The sequence below is a fragment of the Camellia sinensis genome, chromosome 1, assembly GCF_055761805.1.
Source record: "Camellia sinensis isolate YWXY chromosome 1, ASM5576180v1, whole genome shotgun sequence".
NCBI lineage: Eukaryota > Viridiplantae > Streptophyta > Magnoliopsida > Ericales > Theaceae > Camellia > Camellia sinensis.
This window is the reverse complement of record NC_138961.1, coordinates 224,075,340-224,085,530: the sequence shown is the minus strand read 5'-3', so window position 1 is coordinate 224,085,530 and position 10,191 is coordinate 224,075,340. Positions and strand designations below refer to the sequence as shown.

Genomic DNA, 10,191 nt, shown 5'->3' with positions numbered 1-10,191 from the left:
CTATTACAAAATTAAATAAACCTAACTAGTGCATTAGAAACACTTGTTAGCATTAATTATAAATTATATAAATAAAATATTAAATATTTTTAATAAATTTAAAATGTATTCTGATTGATTGGATTTGGTATAGGGGAGTTGATACCACTTTTATTCCTAAACTTTTACTGAATCAAAAAAAAAAAATAAAAAATATATATAATAATAATAATAAAAATAAAAATCATATACCTTGAAAGAAAAAATCTAAAATCTGTAAAATATTAATTTTAAATTTATCTCCAATTATATGAATTATATATCAACTCTTAATTTATTCATGAATCAAACAAATAACACTTTATAATGGCAATTTAAGTGAATCTAACGTTATTTTTATACCAGTACAAGTAGGATGGATCAAAATCGTCATTCTTAAATTTGTCTAAAATCCGAATTGTCTATTGTGATTTAGAGAATTACAAATACCTCAATGTTAGAAATTTTTTATTTAACAGAATTAATTAAAAAAGTGAAATTTATAACTGTTCACCTATATATACAGTAATAAAATTATATGAATTATTAATTAAAATAAAATTTTAACATTATTAAAGTTATTAATTAACTTGATGGTTTATTAATAAAACACATATTTGTTATAAAATTAGAAATTTTATGGGGCATAATGTAATTTTTAGAATCATAAAAATAATTTATAATTTAAGTAAATCTCAGAAGATGTGCTTGTAATTTACCTAACTGTTTTTTTATAGTGTAGCAAAAAAAAAAAGAATTTTTTTTTTTGTTAGTCTTGTTTCTCTTTTGCGTGAGCTAGAAAAAAAAAGTATGGGAGATAATAGAATCTCACGGCTTTGAGATCTAAACGAAGGGGAAGAAGATGATGGGATGAGACCCAAAAAGGCTAGGATGGTGTGTAAGGAGATTAGAATTTTAATTTTTGGTGGTATTATATGCCCTAATTAGTATATTAATTAATGTATTAATATATATTATGATATTATTATTGACCTCAATCATTATATAAATTTCAAATATCTAAAATTTTTAAAATTATACCACATCATCTGTTAGTACACTAATTGATACAACAATTGATACGTATAGCTATAATTTTTGTAAATACTTGAGTTAACTCATCTGTCAAGATTTCCAATATCAATTGCATGGCCGACAACTGCTAATGGCTATGTTTGGCATGAGATTTTTTTGACTAGTTTAGTTAAAAAAAGACCAAGGATTGTTTTAAGAAGATTGTTAAAAACTGACATTTTGACTTTTTAAAAAAAAATATGTAATAGTGTGAGAGATGATGCGACTCAAAATGGATTAAAAGCTGAAACATGACTTTTAATCATCTTCTCAAAATAGTCCAAAACAAGTTAAAAAGCTAATAAGATAAAATATCACATCCAAAATTTTGTTTTTTCTCTCATAAAATTCAAAAAAACTAAAAAATTCAATGCGAGTTATTTTATTATGGGAATGGATATTGTTCAATTAACGACAAACATGTGCCATTGATGGTGAAGTATCGACTTGAAAATTCTAATATTAAAAGGGGGGTTACGTATTGTAAAATGAAGGGGTATCTGAAGTATTCTACAAGTGACATGTCAGAAAATTCGCAAATGAAGGCCCCCTCTATTGTTGTGTTATCTAAAAAATATACAACTCAAATGAAACTTTTTAATTTCAGGCCAAAATATTTAAAAAGTTAAAAAGTTACCCAACATCCAAATGAAGACAATATACTGCAATTACTATAGCATATCAAAGATTCGTTGAAGTTTTGAAATCAATAAAAAAAAATACATTGGCAAGTTTAGTTCAAATATAGCTTAATTGATGAATTTTAACTCAAATTAGAAACTTATAACAACGGATACAACTAACAAATCTCACATTATGAAAATGCTTCCAACATCGTCCATTCGGAGATGTCATCGAAATTAAATGCTCTCTTTCTTGTGGGTGGTAAGTCTTGGATTATGCATAACAGCTAATAATGCAAGGAATGTTCATACTGTTTTTTTTTTTTTTTTTTTTTTTTTTTTTTTTTTTTTTTTTATGTAATACAATTATGTAGACGTTTTCACTATTTCAGGCTAAGCTAATTTCTTAGTGTAACCCAAAAGATACAAATTAAGCCTTTGGTGTGGTTAAAATTTGAAAATAAAAAAATATGCATTTATCATCATAGTTGGAAAATATGGAAGTAGATAGTAGTAGCCTAGTAATTAAGTGCATTTGCTATTAATTGCGGAAGTTCCATTTAAAACTAAAGCAAACGCTCCATATGAACTGATTTCAAAAAGTTTATTACAATTAGTGAAGGATTAACATTATATATTTATGATGATTGTTATTTATACATACAAATAGCTATATACACACAAACATATTTATGTACCTGTTGATTCCACAAATATATGATCACCACCATATGATTACAAAACCTCAAGTACCCATCAATGGCGGGGCTCCCATGCATATAACTTTTATGAATTATACAAAGACCACCGGATGCTCAGTTTTGGGAATTACAGTAAGTACCTATTTCGGTTTTAATGTTCAGTAATTTTTTTTTTTCCTAACAAAAAATAGAGGCATTGTTTGTTTCCAGAACTTGTTTTTGTCTCTCAATTTCACGTACCTCCCACCAATTGCATGATTTGAAAAAACAATAGTATAAAACACACAATATGTTATCATTGTATTCAGATTTACAAGATTCAAATGGTGAATCTGAATGACAAAAAATAAATTGGTCATAGACACCCCACAATCTTTTCATTCATAAGAAAATATTTTCATAACCAATTAAGTGATGGGCTTTTTCTTGGGTGAATAATTAAGTAATGGGTACAACTAAAATGTAACGTTTAAAAAGGCTGGCATTTTCGCCCATTAGAAACTAAGGTTCAGCAAGATTTAAATTTTGTTATCTTTCCACTTGCTCATACTTATTTATGAAGAAATGCATTAATTCTGAATGGATGTACAAATAATGCATGATTGTGAATCAAAATATTCAAAAAACAACAAAAAACAAAAATATACAAATGGAAAAATTGCATTTGAGTTAAACAGTGTAAAAATAATCTCATTTTTATAGTGGTGCCAGTCTCCTGCGCAATAGTGCACGTCTTTTTTTTATATATGGTGCAAATATTTCTTGTCCGTCAAACTTGTACCAAAAAAAATATTTACATATAATGTAATTATTTTAAGACTATTCCACTTTTTCTGCAATTTCTCCAATATTAATTACAGTTTGCGTACTTTTCATATTTTGTCCACACAACCCACCAGCAAAACCCTTCAGCTTGCAGTAACCATCACCACACAATGTGACACCAGATAGGTTTCTGTCGTTGTCTTTTTTGTTGTTTTTCTTACCTTTGTGGTCCTTTGTTTACATATACATAGGCTACAGCTATGTTGTTTGTAATTTTAACAAGATTGAGTTGAAATAGATGGGGAAAAAAAAATTAATGTAACAAGTATATTTCATATACGAAGTTTTTTGATTAATTTTGAACTCTTAACCAAATATATTTCAGATTAGTATTGTCAATTTCAAATACAATTTGAATAATTGATTTGATGTATTAACCTTATCAAACTGATCAAATCTTTCTCAGAAATGTGGAAAAAGTAGATGATGGTATTTGCTGGTTTAGCAAATGATAATGAAGGTGGTGTTGGTGCCATTTCATCGACCAGAACTAACCGAACAATTATAAACCACAGCAAAACCAAGCCCTGCCATATGGAGAGTATTTCTCATCATGGCCATACCGCATCGTTGATGGTGATGTAGAATCACATTCCATATATAATATGACATGTATATAAATACATTCACTTATGATTTTTGACGTTTGACAAAAGATTTCTCTCTCTCAAAACACTTCCAACACCCTACAGCCCAAGACTCACGACCACATCATCACCCATTTTAAGGTAAATTACAAATACATTTCTTAAGATTTGCTTAAAATAAGAATTGCTTCTTGTGATTTGAAAAATTACAAATATCTCTTATCAAAATTTTTCATTTAACAAAATTAATTGAAAAAAGTACAATTTTTAACTGTTCACCTATATAATAAAATCATCTGAATTATTTATTGAAATAAAATTTTAACATTATTAAAAATTATTAATTAACTTGGTAATTTATTAATAAAAGAATCTATTTGCTATAAAATTAGAAATCTTAGGAAGTATAATATAATTTCTAGAATTACAAAGAATAATTTGTAATTTAAATAAATCTCAAGAGATGTGTTTGTAATTTACCCCCATTTTAATAGAAAACTTTCATAAATTTTTGATCAGTCTTGACCTATCAATATAAACACAAGGCTCGGGCGGTTGTTCATAAATTCTTCCAACCCGGTCGACCCGAACTAACCCAACACATAATGGTCGAGTTATCTAGGTTACCTCCCCCCCCCCCCCCCCCACAACACAAAAAAGGTCATTGGATTCAAAGCATAGCACCGGATTAAAGCCCAACCGACTGAAATAGTTAAAGCTGCCATTTAGCAAGTGGGTTGAGTTTAAGATTAAAAAAAAAAGTATAAAAAGACAAAATAAATTAAATAAATTAATAAAATAATATTATATTTAAATTATAATTATTTTATTTTTTTTAAAAAAAAAAGAAAAAATATCTTTCTAAACGAAACTAATTTAGCGAGGCTAAAACCCATTTTAGCAACCAAAAAAAAAAAAAAGAAAATCGCCTCTTTTTTTGAATCTCTCGTCTTTAGTGATTTTTTTTTTTTGGTCAAAATTATATCAAAATCATTTACTTCTCTCGTCCACCTTGTCAAGACGAATTTAAAAAGTATATATATTTTTTTAAAAAAATTTCTAGAAAAAAATCACTAAAGACGAAAATAAGCAACAAATTTTTTTTTTGTTTATTTTGACTTATTTTTTGTCTTTTCTATTTTTTTAAAAAAAATTAAATTTTTCTGATTCGTCTTATCGAGCTGAATCTAGAAATTTAATTTTAAAAAAAAATCATTAAAGGCGAAAATAAGCCAAAATCAAAAAATAAAAAAAAATTCTCAAAATACTATTAAATTAGTAAAAAATTAAAAAAACAAATTAAAAAAGTTATTTCAAAACCAATCCAAAATCTAATTTTATACGTGTAGGGTCACATCACTTCTTCTAGAGATACATATTTTATACGTTGTAATAAATGCTTTGGTAGAGTTATTGATGAGTAAGGTTATAAATGAATTGAATTATTTACCAACATACTCGATTCGATTTGTTAAGGACTCAGCTCAACTCGTTTAATAAACGAACTAAACTTGAATTCAAATAAACTTGACTCGTTTATTTTTATTTATATATTAAATAATATAAATAATATTAAAAACATCTTATCAACCCAAGTGAAATTCAAACCTCATTACTCATTAAGCCAAGCCCAAATTCAACTGGAGTCGAATTGTTTACAGCCCAATTGATGAGAAACCTCTATCACAGTGCTTCCCTTTTATTATATCACATCATTCAAAGAGCCTCCTCACATCTTTCAAAGAGTCTCGTGGGTTGCTTATTTCTCTCTCCAGCTCTTCTCTTTTCACTTTACTAGTTGGCCCCAGGCGTTTTGTGCGTGGGTTTGCATCACTGTTACATCATAAAGTAAAACAAAAGTAAATATAAAAGTGGTTACTTAAACATTAGGTGGATAAAAGATGACAACAAAACATCAACAATTAAAACTATTTAAATTGATTGAAATGGTAAGAAAAAGCAGGTGCCCATTCATGTGTTACTCAAAAAACAAATCAGAGAACTATTCCATGTGAAATACTGTCAAAAATATACTATCAACAGTACACCTACCACATTAATGACACTGGAATGCAAATTTTCTGCATTTGTAAATAGCTTACCGAGAATAATTCCATGTGCACCTCTATAGTAAGAGCTTATCAATGTTCCAAACCTCTCCTGTCTAGCTGCAAACCAAAAAATTTAATAGCCTCGTATCTGAATATTGAATAATATATGTTTGAATAAAATACGTTTAGTAAAGCTTGTCCAGAAAAAAACTTTTCTAAATTGTTGTTTTTGTTTGTGTTTCTGTTTTGAAAGATGGATACATGTCAATATATAATTTAAGGGCTCTCCTTCCACAACTCCGAAACCACTTGAACTTGCACAAACACTTTAGCAGTTATTTTTTTATCTAAACTTTTCATAAAGGCAGCCGTAGGATTTTGGTATTAGAAAGTAGCTATTTTAGCAACTGTATTAGCCATTTCACGTGTTAAAAACTGCTCAAAAAATCGTTTATGGAACATTAGATTACCTAACCACATTTTTTATTATGTTGCTCAAGGACAATTTGTAAAATTCAAAAATTCATTTAAGTATTGTGTAAGAAAGCTGAAAAACCACCATTTATAGGCTTTCTTTCGTTTCGAGCCCCAAAATAACAAAAACATCCAAGAAAAAGCTAAAAAATTTGTCACATGTATGAGGGGGAAATACTATTGGGATCCAAGAAATTTTCCACATTGAATAAATAAAATAGTTCCAAATAACAAGTCATCTATGTTAATTACCCTTGTCCCACCAACTGCTAGCAGCTTGATCTTGAAATCCACATGTGGAAATGGTCATAGCAAGGACTTTAAGCTCAATATTTAATGAAGTCAAATAAAAAATGAGTAAAGCCCATCAAAAAAAATAAAAATAAAGTGCACATTGATTTTTCAGTTTATATCATTTCCATTATTCACAAGAAAACTATATTAGCTAAACAAGCAAAAAGAAACTACATTTCTAAGCCAAATTGCTGTTTGGAAGTTCAAAAAACACAAGTGGATAAAAAATTGTGAGGCATAGAGGATGTTCACTGCTGAGACTACTGATCCAATAAAAGGTAACATCTAGAGAATGCCAAGTGTATCAAGGATACATTGCATATTCTATATCAGTAAAGTGCCCATTAAGATAGCAAAGCCTACCTACACAATTAGAAAGCATATTGCTACTGATGCCAATGCTAAAGCCCCCTGAAATCTACTGTCCTGCTTAATTCTGCAAATTAGCGAAATGCAACTCTGAGTGTACATAAGCTTTGCATTGCTGATGCTGAACATCTAGGTCATCCAAAACCAAATCACCAAAATGGAATTTACAAATTGTAATAACATTCTAAGTCGTATGAAGTCTCTACATAATATATGCCCCAACAATCATGTCAAGCAATAGAAATACGACATACATTATTATTTCCTTTCCATTCTTTTCGGTTCTTTTCTTTTCTTTTTAGGGGTTGCTCTTAACAACAATTTTCCAGCGACGAACCTCAGCACCATTATGAAAAAATGCCTAAGACCCATTACACAGGCATGAGGTGTACTTCCATTATTAGCCAACCCAAAAACAGAGCAATCAAATTTGATTCCCTTGTTTATGTCCAGTTAAATTCACCTTAAAACTAACAACATAGAAACTAAACCCACAAACCTTCAATCAAATTTTTCAAATGTTCTACTCAAAATTGTTATAAACTCAGAATTGAAACCATGTTTATTGAAGAACCAACTACAAATATTCATAAACCAAGAAGAATCAAGTCCCACACACACACCCATGTGTGTGCTTGTATATATGTGTGTATGGAGAGAGAAAGAGTGGGAAAGAGGTGTACCAATGGTGAGAGAGAGATCTCCAAAATCAACAGAATAGATAATGCTAAAAGAGGTACCAAGGGGGTGCAAATCGTATAAGAGAATAGACTAACATCTCAATTTTCAACATTCAAATAAAAAAATTCATTATGTAGCGCAATGAACAAGACAATATGAGGGAATGATTAAAATGATCTACTATGATATTTATCAAAAAAAGAAAGAAAAAATCTATGATGTGCCTAAACTCACCAATGACAAAAGGTTATTTATGCACATGTTCAGCTGCTGATTGCTCCACCTCTGAATTTCTTTGCTCCAATCCATCCAAGTGAAATCCAGGTAAAATGAACCCTTGATGAACCTTCTATGAAATCAACAACTGATTTAGAATTAGGACCCATGTGGTGAGCCCTACTACACCCTGGATGTTTGAAGAACAAAGGTTAGTGAAGTGGTTTAAGAAATTATCTGCTCACAAAGTCAATAAAAACTGTATATAGTTGACAGTGGCACTCCAGCAGGATCATTCAGAACTACGCCATAGTGTTTGTTGATTACCAAGAATCACTAAATCTTGAATCGCATTAGCTTTCAATTCTAATGCAATAATAGTCAAACCAGGCAATAAAAGGCAACGATTTCATTGCTCGTCGTTTTTCGAGATACAAAAAAAAAAAAAAAAAAAATCAGATGTAAGAAAGCCATTCATCGGAGAATGAGAAAATAACATGCAACTGTTGTTCTCAGTCTCCATTCCTACAATTCAGCTACTTAAAACTTCAATTTGCCCTTGTTTTCATCAAATAAATCCTTACGCACTTATCCCGAAAAATAATCTTCCAAATTCTATTATACAATTTCACGAAGATAACATATGGCCAGCTATATCACTGCTATTTGCCTGGGAATCAGATAGTAGGATATATAATTGATTTCAATAAATCATGGTTATGCCCATTTTCAATCAATCTCAGTGTAGGCATGAAAACATCTCAACCATAAAGAAACACAATAGGCATCCCAACAACAAATATATGAATATCTCCCCAAAAAAAAAAAAATTCCAATAATAAGTGATGAGTAGTGCGGATCAATGCAGATACCTAGATTACTAACCAATGGAATTTTCTTATGGCAATTACCAGGTACGGTTAATGCTAATTTATTATATTTTGCCCTATTATGAAATTTTTTATGGTTTAGATATATTGGCAAACACACGGTAGGCAAATTTTAAAGGGAACCAAATATGAATAAAACAAGAGTATGAATGTATGGCAGAAAACATAATCAAATACATCATTGAAGATAAGATGAGACAGAGGAGAACATACCAGATTTTTTGGTTTGCTGCAGCTGACACCTAACTGTAGCATGAAGAGCTGTATATATATAATTTTCTACATCTGAGCATCTGATACAAAGCACATGGGCACACCGCTTGTCCAATCTAGAGATCCAACCAATTCCCACAATTTGAAATCTGTATTATATCTACAGATTTTGGGACAAAACCATAGCCACACCTTAGAGATCAATTTTACCTCTTCTCTTACAATCATTTGGAATACATACACATATTTGTGCAATTTCTTTCAAACAAGGTAGAAGGCAGAGAAGAGGCAACAGCCACATGCTGAAGCTTGAGTCTCCACCGCTTTCGTTTGTAGCACATTCAGAATTCTTGGAGAAACCATTGAGCCAGCAAACAGAGGTCAAGCGGTTCAATTTGGCTGTTGCAAAGCGTTAGAAATGAAGAAAGCTGCATATGGGTTTTATTAGTATATACCTATATATATACAAACCTCGATTGTTGATAAAATATGCCCAGGAGTTAGATGAAAAAGATATCCTCCTTCGCATAACAGCAATTCCATCCAAAGGATATGTATATATATATATATCTTGTGAGAAACCCCATGTGCATGAAAAACAAAATCCCCTGCTGTTCAAAGGGGTAACATTTGTTTTCTTCTTCATTGTCGGCGTGGCTAATCTGAATTCCACGTGAGTAACCCTAAATCAGCAACAAAATTTGGCAGGAAGGAGCTTTGGGAAATAGGCAAACAGCAGACCACCGTTTTGGGAAATTTCTACGAGGAACGGTATTGGAAATGAAGCAAACAGCAGCGAAAAAAATCTCTACAGGAAACCTTGGGAAAATCTGTAGTAGCAGCAGAAAGGAACTCGGAATTTGTAGGAAGAATGATGGAATTTGGTTGTTTCTATTGTTGGTTCTGTTTGGTAGAGCGGTAGGAAAGTATTTATAGTTTATATTTAAACAGTTTATAATTTATAACTATGAATATAAGTTGATTTTTGACTTATAAATTAAGTATCTCCTGTCCTATTTAAAGAATAAGCTCATTTCTGGCTTCCAAAAAGCTATAAGTTATAAGTTATAAACTAAACTAAACATATCAAAATAGCTTAAATTAAGCTAAAAGTTGAAATAAGCAGCTTTTAAGGTGCACCAAACAGGGCCGTTGTGTGTGTGGCTAAGTTGAAG

At 30.3% G+C, this 10,191-nt stretch overlaps 1 long non-coding RNA gene across 1 annotated transcript; it reads right to left on the bottom strand.

Moving 5' to 3' along the window:
• Window positions 1–5,344: 5,344 nt before the first annotated feature.
• Window positions 5,345–9,920, bottom strand: LOC114283207 (uncharacterized). The gene is made up of 5 exons (XR_014345446.1): window positions 9,017–9,920; window positions 7,932–8,103; window positions 7,011–7,083; window positions 5,931–5,996; window positions 5,345–5,661 (listed from the first exon to the last, which is right to left on the bottom strand). It is a non-coding gene; the product is annotated as an uncharacterized LOC114283207 (long non-coding RNA).
• Between the last annotated feature and the right edge of the window lie 271 nt (window positions 9,921–10,191).